Source organism: Schistocerca piceifrons, chromosome 2 (assembly GCF_021461385.2).
Source record: "Schistocerca piceifrons isolate TAMUIC-IGC-003096 chromosome 2, iqSchPice1.1, whole genome shotgun sequence".
Lineage (NCBI taxonomy): Eukaryota > Metazoa > Arthropoda > Insecta > Orthoptera > Acrididae > Schistocerca > Schistocerca piceifrons.
Window position 1 is genome coordinate 24,016,986 of NC_060139.1, and position 18,901 is coordinate 24,035,886.

Here is an 18,901-nt window from a genome sequence, read left to right on the forward strand (position 1 = left end):
GGTAGGACATGTTCTGAGGCATCAAGGGATCACCAATTTAGTATTGGAGGGCAGCGTGGAGGGTAAAAATCGTAGAGGGAGACCAAGAGATGAATACACTAAGCAGATTCAGAAGGATGTAGGTTGCAGTAGGCACTGGGAAATGAAGAAGCTTGCACAGGATAGAGTAGCATGGAGAGCTGCATCAAACCAGTCTCAGGACTGAAGACCACAACAACAACAACAACTGACGGTACGTTAAATTATAATCTTCCTACCATCCTTCTGCCTGAATTCTGTTTTTGAACATACACTTAGGAGACAAAAATCGTGGGATAGCGATATAAACACATACAGATGGCGATAGTATCGCATACACAGTGTATAAAAGGGTAGCGCACTGGCGAAGCCGTCATTTGCACTCAAGTGGTTCATGTGAAAAGATTTGCGACGTCATTGTGGCCGCACGACGGCAATTAATAGACTTTGAACGCGGAATGGTAACTGGAGTTTCCTTCCCTTTCGAAGATCGTTAGAGAATTCAGTATTCCTAGATCCACAGCGTCAAGTGTGTGCCGAGAATACCAAAATTCAGACATTACTTCTCACCACGGACAACACTGTGGCCAACGGCCTTCACTTAACGACCGAAAGCAGCGAAGTTTGAATGAGTTGTCAGTGTTAAGAGACAAGCAACACTGCTTGAAATCATAGCAGGAATCAATACGGGTCGTACGACGAGTGTATCCGTTAGGGCAGTGCGGCGAAATTTGGCGTTAATGAGCAGCAGACGAACGACGCGAGTGCCTTTGTTAACAGCATGATACCGCTTGCTGCGCCTCTCCAGGACTCGTGAGCATGGCGATTTTACCCTAGATGACTGGACAACAGTGGCCTGGTCAGATCGGCACCACTTTCAGTTGGTAATAGGTGATGAAAGGGTTCGAGTGTGACGCAGACTCCACGAAGCCATTGACCCAGGTTGTCAACAAGGCACTGCGGAAGCTGGTGGTGGCTCCATAGTGGTGTACTCTGGGTTTACATGGACTGGACTGGGTCATCTTATCCAACTGAATCGATCATTGACTTGGTATGGTCATGTTCGGCTACTTGTAGACGATTAGCACCCAACCATGGACTTCTTGCTCCCTAACAACGACTAAATTTTTATGGATGGCAGTGTGCCTTGTCACCGCCACAGTTGTTGGCGACTGGTTTCAAGAACATTAAAGAGAATTGGAGCTAATGACTGGCCCGAAATGAATCCCATCGAAAATTTAAGGGAAAGTCGAGACGCAGTTCGTATACAAAATCCTGTACCGGCAACACTTTCGTAATTATGGACGGCTATAGAGGCAACATGCCTCAATAGTTCTGCAGCGGACTTCCAACCACTTGTTGAATAATGCCATGTCGACTTGCAGCACTACGATGGACAAAATGAGACAGGTCTGAAAATGGCAGTAGCCGAAACCGGCAAAAGTGAATTGTAAAATTTTTTTGACGTTTACAAATAAAAGACGAGGTCCGGCACCATTTTAGGAACTATTTCATGGTTCAAATGCCTCTCAGCACTAAGGAACTTAACATCTGAAGTCGTCAGTCCCCTAGACTTAGAACTACTTGAACCTAACTAAGGACATCACACAAATCCAGACTTACAACTACTTGAACCTAACTAAGGACATCACACAAATCCATGGCCGAGTCACGATTCGGACCTGCGACCGTAGCAGTCGCACAGTTCCGGACTGAAGCGCCTAGAACCGATCGGCCATAGCGGCCGGCAAGTGTTTCATGATTTTTGTGACCTCAGTGAATATTTTCTTGTTCTTGCACACTAGAAATGCTGGTGTTCTACGTTTGAAATGTTTCTATACAGGTAATCACACGTGTAAGTAAATAGGCTGTTGGCTACTGCGGACCTCTAATTTTTTCCCATGCAAGGTAGGTTTGAATTTGTCGTAAAACTTTCAGGAATAACACAGGGATGTTTTGATTCGATTCAAACAACCCGCTGCCAAAAATTCGTAGCTACCAACTTGAATTTAATTTTGCATTATCTCCACAAGAACGTTATGATTGATAGGAATCTGTCTGGTAGAAGATCAGTTTGGGTTTCAGTGAAATATAGAAAGCCGTAAGCAATGGTAACATTGTAGGCCTTTTAGCTAAAAGCAAACCTGACCTTATCGGTAATTTCAGTATAAATACGACAGCGACGGTTATTAAAGTTAATGAATCAATCACGAAGGCTAGGAGAGTTTTAAGCAGGGCTGTGAAGATAAGCAGTTGTTTGCTTTCTACTTAGACAATGAATGGACAATATTTAGTTCCAATATTATTGACGAAGTATTATGGGCAAAGCTTAAACCGAATGAAGATCGCGCTCTGTGCTGTGTGCCAAACTTTAATGACTGGAACGTCCCATAATGATCAACAACAAAATTCGAAAATCTCCGACTGTTGCACTCTTGATTCGAAAAAGAACGCAGAAATGACGATTAAAAGCCAACAGAAATTTGTGCTTATACAAGAAGAACAATTCGCGGAGGGTACAACTTCCATCGTCATACCTTAGCGAAAGATTTTGCCGACAAACAGAGAAAATTCTAATCGGGTCGAAGGCTTTATTCAGTCACACGTCGATGAATATGTGGCAGCAGAAGACGGCATATGGGGTGCTGAAGTTTGAAATTCTGCGTTTAGAAAAATCATCAACGCAGGAGAATCGTACAGATATACTTTGATGTAATTGTCGTGCAGACTACTTTATTGGGAACGTAGGAAAAAATTAGCATCCCTGGTCTTCAGAAGAAACTGGGAAAGTTGATAAATAAGTCGCGAGGTCGGTATGCAATCTCAGTTAGGTTTTTTCCTTAGTTTACATTTATCACGAATATCTCGCCCTACGCAAAGTTCCAAGCGACTAGAAGAAGCGCTAGTGAAGCCAATAATAAGAAAGGTAAAAGAACGGATCCGCAGTATTTACACACCAGTATCGTTAACGTCGGTTTGCTGCAGAATTCTTGAGCAAATTCAAAGTTCAAATATAGTAAATTTCATTGAGACGGAAAAGCTTCCCTCTGGCATGGGTGTGTATTTTGTCCTTAGCGTAAGTTGGTTTAAGTTAAATTAAGTAGCGCTTAAGGTTAGGGACCGATGACCTCAGCAGTTTGGTCCCATAAGACCTTACCACAAATTTCCCATTTTTCCAGAAAAGCTTCTGTCCACAAAACAGTGTATTGAAAGAGCATAGCTTGTGCGGTACTCAGCTTCCCATTTTCTCACATGATATCCTGCGAACAATGGGTGAAGGGCAGTAGGCAGATTCTGTAGTCTTAAATTTTCGGAAAGGAGTATGTTCTCCGATATATCAGTCGGTCGAAGACATCAAGAAATGGAGATCAGTAAGTCCTCGACGTCGAGTGCTCTTGAGAGACAAGGGTATCGTCAGTTAAGTGTGATAGCACCCCTCTTGTTCCCTGTATACAAAAACTTTTTGTTAGATCAGGTGCACGGGGAAGTATCGTGGTTGAGAGACCGCACGATGATACACTATGTCATGGACTTGGGTAGCAAGATGCCATAAATGTGGAAAAATGTAAGGTAATGCAGATGAGTACGAAAACCAATCCCGTAATGTTCGAATACAGTACCAGTAATGTTCTTCTTGACACAGCCGCGTCGATAAAATGTGTAAGTGTAACGCTGCAAAGTGATGCGGAGTCGTAGGAGCATGTAAGGACAGTAATAGGGAAGTCGAATGCTCTATGGTTAACTGGGAGAATTCTCCGGGAGTGTAGCTGACCTGTAAAGAAGAGCGCTTACAGAACACTTGTGTGACCCATTCTTGAGTGCTGCTGTAGTATTTGGGATTCCCAGCAGCTCAGAGTGAAGGAAAACACCGAAGAAATTCAGACGGATGCTGTTGCGTTTGTTAGCGGCATGTTAGATCATCTCGCGAGTTTTATGGAAATATTGCGTGAACTCAAACACGAATCTCTGGAGGGAAGAAACGCTCGTGAGAGAATTCAGAGTACTGGCATTTACGACTGACTGCATAACGATTCTATTGGTGCCGACAACGTACATTTCGCTTAAGCACCACGAAGACAAGAGAAATTACGCTATGTATGAAGGATTGTAGAGAGTCGTTTTTTCCCTCACTTCAAAAGAGAGGCACGAAAGGGAATGACTAGTTGTGGTACAATTGTTTATTTTATCCTCCATCACGGACCATATGGTGTCTTGCGAAGTATGTATATAGATGTGGACATATCTAGTTTATATGAAATTCTTTTTGCTGTCAGATCGCGTCAGGGTGGCTACGAATGTCTGCAAAGACGGTACAAATATCGTTGCTGACGTTTAATTTATGGTTGTACGGGTATGTTCATAAGGATACAGTTCCAGACAGTCGTTTAATGAACAAAGTAAGAGCATATGGACTATCAGACCAATTGTGTGATTGGATTGAGGAGTTCCTAGATAACAGAACACAGCATGTCATTCTCAGTGGAGAGAAGCCCTCCGAAGTAAGAGTGATTTCAGGTGTGCCGCAGGGGAGTGTCATAGGACCGTTGCTATTCACAATATACATAAACGACCTTGTGGATGACATCGGAAGTTCACTGAGGCTTTTTGCAGATGATGCTGTGGTGTATCGAGAGGTTGTAACAATGGAAAATTGTACTGAACTGCAGGAGGATCTGCAGCGAATTGACGCATGGTGCAGGGAATGGCAATTGAATCTCAATGTAGACAAATGTAATGTGCTGCGAATACATAGAAAGATAGTTCCCTTATCATTTAGCTACAAAATAGCAGGTCAGAAACTGGAAGCAGTTAATTCCATAAATTATCTGGGAGTACGCATTAGGAGTGATTTAAAATGGAATGATCATATAAAGTTGAATGTCGGTAAAGCAGATGCCAGACTGAGATTCATTGGAAGAATCCTAAGGAAATGCAATCCGAAAACAAAGAAAGTAGGTTACAGTACGCTTGCTCGCCCACTGCTTGAATACTGCTCAGCAGTGTGGGATCCGTATCAGATACGGTTGATAGAAGAGATAGAAAAGATCCAACGGAGAGCAGCGCGCTTCCTTACAAGATCATTTAGTAATCGCGAAAGCGTTACGGAGATGATAGATAAACTCCAGTGGAAGACTCTGCAGGAGAGACGCTCAGTAGCTCGGTACAGGCTTTTGTTGAAGTTTCGAGAACATACCTTCACCGTGGAGTCAAGCAGTATACTGCTCTATCCTACTTATATCTCGCGAAGAGACCATGAGGATAAAATCAGAGAAATTAAGAGCCCACACAGAGGCATACCGACAATCCCTCTTTCCACGAACAATACGAGACTGAAATAGAAGGGAGAACCGATAGAGGTACTCAGGGTACCCTCCGCCACACACCGTCAGGTGGTTTGCTGAGTATGGATGTAGATGTAGAAAATGTTCAAAATCTGAACTCAGATTACTTGTTACAGTTTCTACAGATTCAATTCAGGGCCTGATATGCTTCTCGTTGCTTTTCGTGTACTCTTGTCAAGCACGTAGCTATTTGGCATACTAAAGTAGGTCACCGAATGAATTATTAAGTTCTGTCACACATACTGGAACGTTGTGAGCCGTAGTGCGGCAGTCAGATGAATTATTCAGTCCACACAACCGCTGATTTGTATACATCATATGGACTATAGCAATCGTCTCGCTGCATGTACACGGATCGATTTTCCAACACGATATTTTGAGGAGATAAAATATTCCAGGTATCCTACAAGCGATTTCGAAAAACAAAATCGATTACGAAGCATAGTCCATTTTCGTAGAAAAATTAATGCACCAACTGTTGATTTGGAAAGGCAAATTTTAGAAAGCACTTCGGCAAAGCTAGAATACTAATACTACAACTCAAGCAAAGTACATCACAAACGGCGTATTCGCGCATAGCAAACATTTCACCTACACAATATAAACGCGATCAAACCCTTACGGACAAGAATTTTCTTTTGAGATTCCACACAATTGATTTCCGCATGTATCTTTTCACAAATTTTTCCTGACAGATTATTATTTACTAACGTACGTTCACTACAAATGGAATTTCTAGCGTACGTCATACCTTGCCATAGCAAAAATAACAAGACAGTAAAAGAGTACTGGAAGACGTATAACGACATCGTGAAATGCATCAACATGAAAGGTCGTTCTCGAAACTCGTGGAATTTATCTTTCATGTCCAACACATCCACTACATCGCGTCCATGAGGGCTAAGCAGTGTTGCGAAAATAGGTATCGCTTTTCCGGTTATAGTTTCCCTCTTTCAGAATGATACGATTACTATCCTCCCAACACATTAAACGTTGTCAGCGTCGTTTGTATAGCCTCCGCATAAAATTTTGTCTCATGAGATCAGTTCTATAAGCAAAAGTGTCAATGATTGGTATAAAAATGAATTCTTTTTACTTACTCTAGTGTTGTTCTTCAGAAAATCGCTCATTACTTTATACCAGATGTAACTACGACTGTGCCGGTTTATGGACTTCGTCGTCGACTCTTTTTTAATTTTATTTTCCATCCTCAGAGCCAACGACACTAAGAATTTATTCTGAAGGTGAAGTCAAATATTTGTAGGTAGACTGCGCCACTCTGAAGCACCTCGCAAAATGAGACGTTGGCCATCTTGAGCATTCTCCGAATTCTTTATTGAACAAGAATGTTCACGGAAGAGCTCGCTCAATACCACAGAAGGCGCTTGTAATAGACAGAGTGCGAGGAGAGATTTAAACTCAACTTATTAACATTTATTGCTTGTTCTCCTGGATTTGAAAGGGAAGATCTCCAGAAAATTTTCCTCAGATCCAAGAACTCTGTTCGTCATTTCTGTAATTACACATCACTTCAGCGGTACTTTCGCGGGCACGCCGGTGAGTCTTGGACTGGAATTACGACGGACGTTAATCCAGAAGGCGCTTAGCTTCTGAGTTATACTTTTCCGATATCGGAGAGATTATTCCCCGACATTATGGCTCTACCGAGTACCCTCAAAGCAGCGGAGGACTCTAGGTTCGCGGCAGAGCCGTAGTAATTTAATGCTGCGCCGTGAAAGCTCACGAGATCCTCACAAGAAGCAGTCCATAGTCTCTGTCCTGTGAAACATTCCGTTTCTAACTAAGAACGCAGTAACGCCCCAAGGAACTGTGACTGCTTCGAACGCAGATAAACTACTGCTGATCGCGAAGATCTTCATGTAATTTGTGGAAGACGATCGCAATTACGGCAGCGTAATATTTCCTGTTAGATATTCTTGTCTATAACAGCAAATTGATAAAATAATTCAGGCAACTAAACTACGAGGGTTAGAACTTTAATACTGGCAAATATTTATAAAAAATAGATACGTTCAAAATGGTTGGAATGGCTCTGAGCACTATGGCACTTAACATCTGTGGTCATCAGTCCCCTAGAACATAGAACTACTTAAACCTAACTAACCTAAGAACATCACACACATCCATGCTCGAGGCCGGATTCTAACCTGGGATTTAGCGAATAGATACGTGTTTCAAAGTTTTACTGACCCTCAAAGTAGTCACCAGCATTGTGTATAACCCGTTGCAGCGATGTGGATGTTGTAGGATACTCTTAGCAGTACCAGTTGTTTTGACAGTTCGAGCAGCGCGTTCTATTGCCCGACGGATTTGTAGCAGTTCTGAAGCGAAAGGCGTGAAGTGTTTCCTTCAGTTTAGAAATCGAGTTGAAGTGACGAGGGCTTAAGTCTGGGGAGTGAAGTTGGTGGTATAGCACTTAGCAGCCCCAACATTCAAACATATCAGTAATAGCTTGCACTGTACGTGCTTGAGCATTGTCCTGCAAAATGATTGCCAAGTCATCCAGAAAGTGTCATCACTTCTGTCTCTAAGCTGGCCGTACGTTGTGTTCCAAAAATGAACAGCATAGAGAATATAAGAATAAAAAGAAGACAGTGAATTCGGGAAGAACACAAACCAACTGTTGACTTTGTCTTTGAATCCTACTTCCATTCTGATGGTTATCATCACTGCATGACATATTCGTTTTCATTTTGTTTTGAATGGGCTCCCTTGCAGTACTGTACTTGGATCTTTAAGCATCGTGTTGCACATCCTTGTCTGATGTCAACCTCCGCCACACTAATTCTGCTTCTGCATGATAATTATTCCAGACAATATCTAAATCTACATACATTCTCCATAAGCTACCGTACAGTGCATGACGGATGGTATGTTGTACCGCTGCTAAATATTTCCCTCTCTGTCCCATTCATAAATAAAGTGCTGGAAAATGACACCCTGTATGTCCCTATACGAGCCCTAATTACTGTTATCGAATCTTTGCGGTTATTAGGCGAAATGTACTTTGGCGGGAGTAGAATCGTGTTGCAGTCAGCTTCGAATGCCAGTTCGCGAAAAGAACGTCGCCTTCCTTCCAGGGAGTCTCCTGTGAATTCCTGAGTAAGACTTGCACTTGATCGAAGTTACCGGTAACAAATCTGGCAGCCTGCTTCTGGACAGCGTCACACTCCCTTTAATCCAGCCTGGTAGGGATCCCAGACACTTGAGAAGTACTCGGCAATGGGTCGCACTAATGTTCTACACGCGGCTTTCTTTACAGAGAACTTTCCTAAAATCCTCCCAATAAACCAAAACTGCCCATTCGACTTTTACTACTACCTTCCTTACGTGCTCGTCCCATGTCATATCGCATTGTAACGTTACGCCTAGGTTTTTAATCGACGTGGCTGTGTAAAGCAGCTCATTACTAGAACTTCCTGGCAGATTAAAACTGTATGCCGGACCGAGACTCGAACTCGGGACCTTTGCCTTTCGCGGGCAAGTGCTCTACCAACTGAGCTACCCAAGCACGTCTCACGCCCCGTCCTCACAGCTTCACATCTTCCAGTACCTCGTCTCCTACCTTCCAAACTTTACAGAAGCTCTCCTGCGAACCTTACAGAACTAGCACTCCTGAAAGAAAGGATATTGCGGAGACATGGCTTAGCCACAGCCTAGGGGATGTTTCCAGAATGAGATTTTCACTCTGCAGCGGAGTGTGCGCTGATATGAAACTTCCTGGCAGATTAAAACTGTGTGCCGGACCGAGACTCGAACTCGGGACCTTTGGCTTTCGCGGGCAAGTGCTCCACCAATTTTTTTTTTTTTAAATCTCATTTTGTTCTTTATGGTTCGTTTCAGTTGTTCGTAGCGGACGTCACCTGACGCCCATTGAAGTTCGTTATTGATCCATTCACTCAGTTTTTTTATTACAGAGGGCAGCCAACCCTCTGACCGAACACGCTGAGCTACCGTGCCGGCCCAACTGAGCTACCCAAGCACACTCCGCTGCAGAGTGAAAATCTCATTCTGAACTCATATCTAATATTGTATTCGAACATTACTGGACTGTTTTCCCTACTAACCTGCATTCACTTACGTTTTTCCTATATTTAGAGAACGTTGTCACACTTTAGACCAACTAGAAATTCTGTCTACGTCATCCTGTATCCTCCTACAGTGAGTCAACGAGGGCACCTTCCCGTACACCAACGCATCATCCGTAAACAGCTGCTCATCCTGTGCATCAGACCATTTATGTATACAAAGAATAGTAGCTGCCCTATCACACTTCTCTGGGGGACTCCTGACGATACCCTTACCTCTGATGAACACTCGTTGAAGACACCGTATTGGGTTCTATTAGTTAAATCTTCGAGCGACTCCCGTATCTGGAAACCTACTCCGTATGTTTGTATTGCCGTTAACATCCTGCAGTGCCGTACCATGTCAAATACTTTTCGGAAAAGCCAGTCCTCAGGGGCACAAGCACTTGAGCACTGCATTGGGCGCCGAGCACGCTATGCCGGAGGGGATTACGTCGACAGTCAAGAAAGAAGGAATGGGTTAAGACTTCCAGGTCGTCGGTACAAAGTCATGGAAAATGGACGATGGAGGCTGCCGGCTGTCAGTGAGTCGGCACACAAAGAATGAAGGAGGATAAACACATTGCGCCGACTTTGCATCTGCTGCACGTACCTTCATGCAAAACTGACTCTGAGGTGGTGAGATGAAACTACTAATTGCTCTCCCCATTCCACCCAACCTTCTTGGTCCAAATGGCTCTAAGCACTATGGGACTTAACATCTGAGGTCATCAGTCCCCTAGACTTAGAACTACTTAAACCTAACTAACCTAAGGATATCACACACATCCGTGCCCGAGGCAGGATTCGAACCTGAGACCGTAGCAGCAGCACGGTTCCGGACTGAAGCGCCTAGAACCGCTCGGCCACAACGGCTGGCTAACCTTATTGCCTAGCAAATCATTCGTGTCTATTTTCAGTCAAATCAGCCCTGAGATTTATATTTGTATTAATGATATCACAATAAATGTAAATGTCTCCGTGTTTTAATCTTCAAACTGATTTGTTTCACAACAGCGGTAGCAGGGGTGCTCTGTGTCCCTGTGGCAAAGGTGATGTACAATAGTCTTTTAAATAACTGTGTAGTTAGTTTATGAACTTGAGTGGAAAAGAAAAAAAACTGAGGAGAAAACCTATAAAAAAGCAAAAACTCATAAATCCCAGTGTGTAGACGTAGAATGTTTGTAGCAAGTATGCGCGACCTCGTCAGACAGAGTGTGTCGCTATCAAGTAGTTAAGCGGCGTTTGATAAACGGGCCAGACTTGGCGAGGTTTTATTACAGCCTCTAAATTACATTTGATACCGTGAACAATTGAAGTTAGGTATATTTTGGTATTACTTTTGACCTATCGACTTTGAACTATTACCTCCTTTAGTCGTTGTGGAGAACCCAGTAGAAATTTCCAGGAACCTGCTTGGTGCAATTTATTGACCTACCGGTGTAGGTTTCCCATTCCGGTGGTCGGATCTAGAAATCTTTCTGAATAGTTGCCTACAGGATAGTAATAACTGAAAATCGTTTATTCAGTTACTCAATTTCAAGTCACATAAATAGTGTCAAGACTGATTTCAGCTTCTAATAATTTATTTCCTTCTTTCGCTTACGCCGCAGTCCTAAAGCGATAGCAGGGTCGGCGTGGTTACAACGGATTTGGCAATGTTAGCGTTATGGATGGCTGGATGTCCTTCCTGCCACCATCCCGTACCCCCCCCCCCCCCCCCCCCCGGACGAAATCAGTACCCCAACTATCTGTATCTAATGTAAATCGTGATATAGTGAGGACGTGCTGTCTGTGACGCGTGTAACTGAGGCGGAACGTGGGGACCAGAACGGTATTCACCTAGAGGGATGTGGAAAACAGCCTAAAAACGAACTCCAGGCTGGCCGGCACACCGGCCCTCGTCGTTAATTCGCCGGGCGGATTCGATCCGGCGCCGGCGTGCCTACCCGAGTCCAGGAAGCAGCGTGTTAGCGCGCTCGGCTACCCTCGCGGGTAGCTCCTAATCATTAGAGCTTTTGAATTTTTTACGTAGTAACTAGACAGTTCTGCAGACCAAGAGAGACCAGAGTTAAAGAATTTCATGGTAACGCAATCAGAACATCCGACAACAAGTCTAAAGCAGGCATGGCACCATTAATGTGAGCCAAGCCTCAGCAGTAAAATAAAATATTTTCCTTCTACGACGATCAGCGTGATCCTAAGCATTTTGGTTCGCTGACCAATTTACTCTCGTATCGGAGGATAAAACAAAGCTGATGACTCTTAGTAAGGCAATCATGTAAATTCGTCTTTGACTGCTGAACAACATTTATAAATAAGAAGGTAGGAGGTGAGGTACTGGTGGAAATTCTACATCTACATCTGCGTGGTTACTCTACAATTCACACTTTAGTGCCTGGCGGAAGGTTCATCGAACCATTTTCGTACTACTTCTCTACCATGCCACTCTCGAATGGCGCGTGGTAAAAAGGAACACACAAATCTTTCCGTTCGAGCTCTGATTTCTCTTATTTTATTATGATGATCATTTCTACCTACGTAGGTGGGTGTCAACAAAGTATTTTCGCATTCGGAAGAGAAAGTTGGTGATTGATATTTCGTAAATAGATCTCGCAGCAAAGAAAACCGCCTTTGTTTCAGTGACTGCCACCCCAACTCGCGTATCATATCAGTGACACTCTCACCCCTATTGCGCGATAACACGAAACGAGCTGCCCTTCTTTGCACTTTTTCGATGTCCTCCATCAATCCTACCTGGTAAGGATCCCACACCGCGCAGCAATATTCCAGCAGAGGACGGACAAGTGTAATGTAGGCTCTTTCTTTAGTGGGTTTGTCGCATCTTCTAAGTGTTCTGCCAACAAAGCACAGTCTTTGTTTCGCCTTCCCCACAATATTATCCATGTGGCCTTTTCAATTTAAGTTTCTCGGAATTGTAATTCCTAGGTATTTAGTAGAATTGACAGCCCTTGGATTTGTGCGATTTATCGTATACCCAAAATTTATCATATTTCTTATAGTACCCATGTGGATGACCTCGCACTTTTCTTTGTTTAGTGCCAATTGCCACTTTTCGCACCATACAGAAATTCTCTCTAGACCATTTTGTAATTGGAATTGATCGTCTGATGATTTTACTACACTGTAAATTACAGCATCATCTGCAAAGAATCTAAGATCACCTTGATCATTTATGTAAATCAGGAACAGCAGAGGGCCTATGACACTACCTTGCGGAACGCCAGATACCACTTCCGTTCTACTCGAGGATTTACTGTCTATCACTACCAACTATGACCTCTCTGAGAGTAAATCACGAATCCAGTCACACAAATGAGACGATACTCCATATTCACGCAATTTGATTAATAGTCGTTTGTGAGGAACGGTATCAAAAGCCTTCTGGAAATCTCGGAACATGGAATCTATCTGAGATCCCTTGTCGACAGCACTCATTACTTCATGGGAATAAAGAGCTAGCTGTGCTGCACAAGAACGATATTTTCTGAATCCGTGTTGGTTATGTATCAATAAGCCATTTTCTTCGAGGTGATTCATAATGTTCGAGTACAGAACATGCTCCAAAATCCTACTGAAAATTGAGGTCAGTCATATGAGTCTGTAATTCAATGGGTTACTCCTATTTCATTTGTTGAATATTGGTTTGGCCTGTGGTACTTTCGAGTCTTTAGGAACAGACCTTTCGTCAAGTGAGCGGTTGTATGTGATTGCTAAGAAAGGCGTTAGAACCTGATTGGTATACCGTCTGGACCGGAAGACTTGTTCTTCTTAAGTGATTTGAGTTGTTTCGCAACACCTGACATATCTTCTTTTATGTCACTCATGCTAACAGCTGTTCTGGTTTAGAATTCTGGAATATTTACTTCATCTTCTTTCGTGAAAGAATTACGTACTTGGATAGCTCGCGAAAGGCAAAGGAAAAGGTCCCAGGTTCGAGTCTTGGTGCAGCACACAGTTTTAATCTGCGGAAAGCCTTGGAACAATACTTGGCATAATTAGTCTCGGTCTACAAGAGCGCAAGGGTTCCGGCCCACGGAGACATCGCGCGAAGCCACGAACCCTCCGATGAAGAGACAATGGTACAGAGCGGTACCTTTAAGCGTCTAACTTGTTGCCACCACGCCAATGAACATCTGACGAAGATCTCGGAGGTTTATCTGAGCTTTTGAGATGCAGGAATATTTTACAACCTATGGTGAATTCATGGGGGAGGAGCGCAGAGAGACATTCGGATCTTCTTCGGAGTTTACTGGTTGGACGATGTGTCTCGGCTGATTCTCCCGATTCTGACGAGGTGTATGGGCCGGCAGACCGTGCACTGCCATGCACAGGTGGTCGCGGTGCGACGCTGAGTGTTCCGCACCGACGGCGCCCGGCTCCCGGCTGGTTGTGACCTTTCGCTCCGTGGGCGGTGCCGACCTCGCTCTACGCGCCGTTCGCCATTGTGTGCAGGAATGCCCGCCCCGTCTCTCGCAGGTGCCACTTAGCGGGTCCAAACACCCATTGGCGCTCACACAAAAATGTGACACATGGTATCATGCTCGTCCCGAGATGCACAGAGGCATCACCGCGTACATCTCCCTCTTTACCCTGTTACACAGATAAAACAGGCTATTAAACTTCGTTGAAATCCGTCTTTGCAACTACTAAAAATGGGCATTTACTTCACGATAGGTGTAGCGTTTCAGCCATTTAAAACATCGTCAGTGGTATGAAATGAAATTCATTTACATTTTGGGCTTCCCTGTATATAATCAAATACGATTTACTTACAGCTTTGTTGGCTGTGGCGTAAAGCGTTGTGTCGTGCAGTCATTAAGGATACACATGTGGACCTTCGGCTCCGAAAGCCCATATCGATGACGTTTCGCTGAATGGTTCCCACGCTGAACACTTGTTGATGGCATTGACTCTGAGCACTATGGGACTTAACTTCTGAGGTCATCAGTCCCCTAGAACTTAGAACTACTCAAACCTAACTAACCTAAGGACATCACACACATCCATGCCCGAGGCAGGATTCGAACCTGCGACCGTAGCGGTCACGCGCTTCCAGACTGTAGCGCCTGGAACTGCTCGGCCACCACGGCCGGCGGCCCAGCATTGAAATTTGCAGCAATTTGCGAAAGGGTTGCTCCAGACTGTAGCGCCTGGAACTGCTCGGCCACCACGGCCGGCGGCCCAGCATTGAAATTTGCAGCAATTTGCGAAAGGGTTGCATTTCTGTCAATTTGAACGATTCCCTTCTGTCGTCGTTGATCCCTTTCTTGCAGCATATCTTTCCGGCCTCAGCGATGCCGGGGGTTTGATGTTTTACCGGTATCTTGATATTCACGGTACACCCGCTAAATGGTCGTATGGGAAAATTTCCACCTCATCACTAGCTCGGGAATGCTGTGTCCCATCGCTCGTGCGCCGACTATAACACCACGTTCAAACTCACTTAAACCTTGATAACCTGCCATTGTAGCAGCAGTAACCGATTGAACGACTACGCCAGACACATGTTGTCTTATATATGCGTTGCCGGCCGCAGCGCCGTATTGTGCCTGTTTACATATCTCTATGATCGAATACACATGCCTATACATATGCCTATACAAGTTTCTTTGTGTGTGTGTGTGTGTGTGTGTGTGTGTGTGTGTTTGTGTTTCTTCCACTTCTTCTCTTAAACCACTGGACCGATTTCAACCAGACTGTTGTACAAATCCTTTACTGTCAGGCAACAGTCTCTGTGGAGGTGAGGAACACCTATCTATAGTGGTTCGGCACACATGACGCCATGAACAAGGAGAAGTATGAAAAACAGCTGCATCATGCATGATGTTTAAATGTACTAGTTCTGTGCTACTTCCTGTACTCACAATACATTTCGGAGGCAGTATCCACTTATGCCGCTAAATGCACCAACAGAAAAATGGCTCTGAGCACTATGGGACTTAACTTCTGAGGTCATCAGTCCCCTAGAACTTAGAACTACTTAAACCTAACTAACCTAAGGACATCACATACCATGCCCGAGTCAGGATTCGAACCTGCTGCACCAACGAAAGTGTAACATCGTACCATGAGATATGACGTCATAAACACTTTCGTGGAAAGTGCCGCATTGCGCATGACGTTTAATTTGTTACTTATTTTCTATTAAGACTATTTGCAATAATTTTTGCTGCAGTATCCACATATGCCGCTGATTGTACCTACGGAAATATATCATTGTACGAGACATGGTTTAACCGATATCAAATCATAAACACTGAGATACGTGAAAAAATGCTACATCCTGCATAAAGTTTTAATACGTTTATTCTTTACTGCTGAGACGCTCATACAATTGAGTCAAGGAAATCTTTGACACCTAGCAGAGCTTTTGACAGCTTTCAACTGCGAATGTAAAAGGCTGTGGGCGTAAACGATAGCCCTCTTCAGAGCTATGAAGAGGGGTTGCCATAGAGACGTGTACAAAACCTCGTTGTACAGACGCGAAGCAGGTGCAATCAGATCACAGAAACTGTTTCATAATTTCAAAGATAGTTTCACGAATACATGGAAATGAATTTTTTTTTCAGTATTACACAACAAACACAATTCATTTTTTGTTTTTGTTTTTAATAGAAAATTGGCAAAATTAATATCCGGGCTGTGCCGTGTTTGTCAGCTAGTTTTCCAATAAGCGCGATATGACGAGGATGGAACACGTCCTCGTTCCGGACCTACGCGCTCGACGTCTCGTTTCTTGTCTAAATCTCATGACTCCTTGGTTATGTGTGTATCTTTTCTTAATTGGTTCCCTCTAACTATTACGTGTATTCTTCTCTAAAGGCTAGTCGCTCTCTCACAGTTATTTACTTCTCTAATTCACGTATCAATTTTCGGTGGATAGGTTGTTGGAGCCACTTGTAGTCCGGAAGAGTGGATCGTTCTCCATACGTACATTGTGAAAGATGCCTCATGTTTAACATTTTAATGGTAACAATATACAAATCTTAATTCAGTTTGCAATGTCTCAGTTACGTCTGTAGCTCCTCCGTCAGTAATTTTATGCACACGGCAACTGATACATCAGTTTTGCGTTAACGAGGTCCGATGCTAAGATGAATGTGACAGGCAGCTTTACAGGTTATCTGTGAATAATTTGTGAAATTACAGGAAGGAGTTGCCGAGCTGGAAGTACATTTTCACCAGTCGTTCTCCAGCTTTTCCCTTTATTAATCTCGTCACGAAGAGTGACAATTTCCTCCAAGCCTTCAGAGGGCTGAACACGCTCAAGTATTTACTACGACAACAAAAGCGCTACAATGTGTTCTACGCATTACAGTATATAATGACTTGCGGAGTATATACCAGTACGTAGGAACACAACATTAAAACTGTACATGTACACATCACAGTTAGCTACGTTCAACAGATATCCTATATTGGGCTGAATATAGGACGCACTTTTTCCCAAAAATTCGACCACGAAAAATTAGGGTGTGAGTTAATCTGTGCGACTTTACAACTGTCGGTATATTTGCGCGTCATAGATGCCCTCAACTATAGAACTCGTTCACCATTTCGATATGGAGTAGCAATGTTGCTAGTGTTTAGGAATCAAACTGTGTGTGTGTGTGTGTGTGTGTGTGTGTGTGTGTGAGAGAGAGAGAGAGAGAGAGAGAGAGAGAGAGAGAGAGGCAAAGTAAGCCTCACCGATGTTCGAATTTTCAGTTGGGTAACGACTATTGTTGTGGGTACTGTACAGTTTCTTTTCACGACAGGAAAGGTACAGCTATCCTCTGACTAAAAGGTAAAACATAAACTATACCAACGAACCAAAACGCCGAAAGAGTATCACCAACTAATTTCGGAATTCGGGCTAATTGGTGTATTTTTTTTATCGCATTTATCTCTTATGTGAAGTGTTCGTCTTTCAAAATAAGGAACGAGGCATCTCCAGTGTATTGCATGTTGGCGAGAACTGCGGACTTTCGGGGGAAAGTGACGAAAACACTAACAGTGAGATCGTAGAAGACAATGAGTAGAATGGTGGCATCCATGTGTGATTTGCCTACGTAATTACATAAAGAGTGTGATTAACCGTGACCTAATGAGAGGTAAATTTTTCTCCATTGCCTTTCCCTCGTTAGTCTCTATGTATACTGTAATTACGGGTGCAGATTATATTCTAGCCGGCATGGGTGGCCGATTGGTTCTAGGCGCTACAGTCTGCCACCGCGCGATCGCTACGGTCGCAGGTTCGAATCCTGCCTCGGGCATGGATATGTGTGGTGTCCTTAGATTAGTTTGGTTTAAGTAGTTCAAAGTTCTAGGGGACTGATGACCTCAGAAGTTAAGTTCCATAGTGCTCAGAGCCATTTTATCCATTATATTCTAGCGCGGCTTATATTCGGGCCAATATGGTACTTAGACCCAACTGTCACACTTCGAGAAGAAAATATATCATTTTACGTAGAGAAACATTTCCAAATAGCGATCTGAAACACCATTTAGGAATCATTCAGACCCTACTACTATATGATGAAAAATGTGCAACAACTGCAAGAGGATGCCTGGCATATAGGCATCCCGCCGATTGCCCTCGCATTAGCTAACTGTCCCGAACGCACAGCAGTGGACTCCTATTGTCTTCCTACGCCGAAGGATGTTAGCCGCACCTCGCAAAGCGTTGGTACGCGGCCAGGATCTTCCTCCTTGTTTGCCTGCTCTAGCGACTGGGTTTATGAAATATTAATGAGCCCGTCTGACGTTTAGCGATGCAGAAGGCCGCTCGCTTGCTTTTATTACCGAGGGAAGCTCCGATCACGCATGGATTCTCGCGATTGCACACCGCCGGGGCAGAAGAAACGAAACTGCTACTGCAGCACTCCCTCTCGTGGCGAGTACTCTGCCTTACTTCACCGTTTTGGCCCACCCATAAATTAGTATTCTAACTGCCTCGCTCGCTGAATGAGAGAAAGGCTGCAAATTGACAGAGCAAAGAGAGAGTTGCGAACGCTTACGATATCGGTCTTATGGATACGGGAGGAAGCAAACTAGGCTACAATTTTGCCGTTGAAGAACTGAAGTTTGTGATTACTCTATCCCCACCTCCCCAACCCCTCCGCTGTCTTCTCGTATTGTCTTCTTCTTCTTCTTCTTCTTCTTCTGTGCCTCTGCCCTTCATCTGATTCGCTCCCTTTCCTCTGGGTACCTCAAAAGGACACCTCGTTCATATAACATACTAGAAACCTACCCCTACCTATGTGTCTAAATAAATCAACACATATGAGGCGTTAGAGCTACAAAGTAATATCGCTTAAATAAACTGAACAGCCAGTGTAAACGTGTGTAATGTATGTAGTAAATAAATAAACAAACGATGAGGTGCTCTTACCACAAAGTAATAACTCTTAAACTGAACAACGTTCTCTGAAAGCCAGTGTCATACAT

At 43.7% G+C, this 18,901-nt stretch overlaps 1 protein-coding gene and 1 non-coding gene across 2 annotated transcripts in view; one reads left to right on the top strand and one right to left on the bottom strand.

Moving 5' to 3' along the window:
• The window catches only part of LOC124772889 (brain-specific angiogenesis inhibitor 1-associated protein 2-like), a 579,992-nt gene that overhangs the window by 302,981 nt on the left and 258,110 nt on the right, over nucleotides 1-18,901 (top strand). The window lies entirely within an intron of this gene.
• Nucleotides 8,819-8,893, bottom strand: Trnas-cga. The gene has a single exon. It is a non-coding gene; the product is annotated as a tRNA-Ser (tRNA).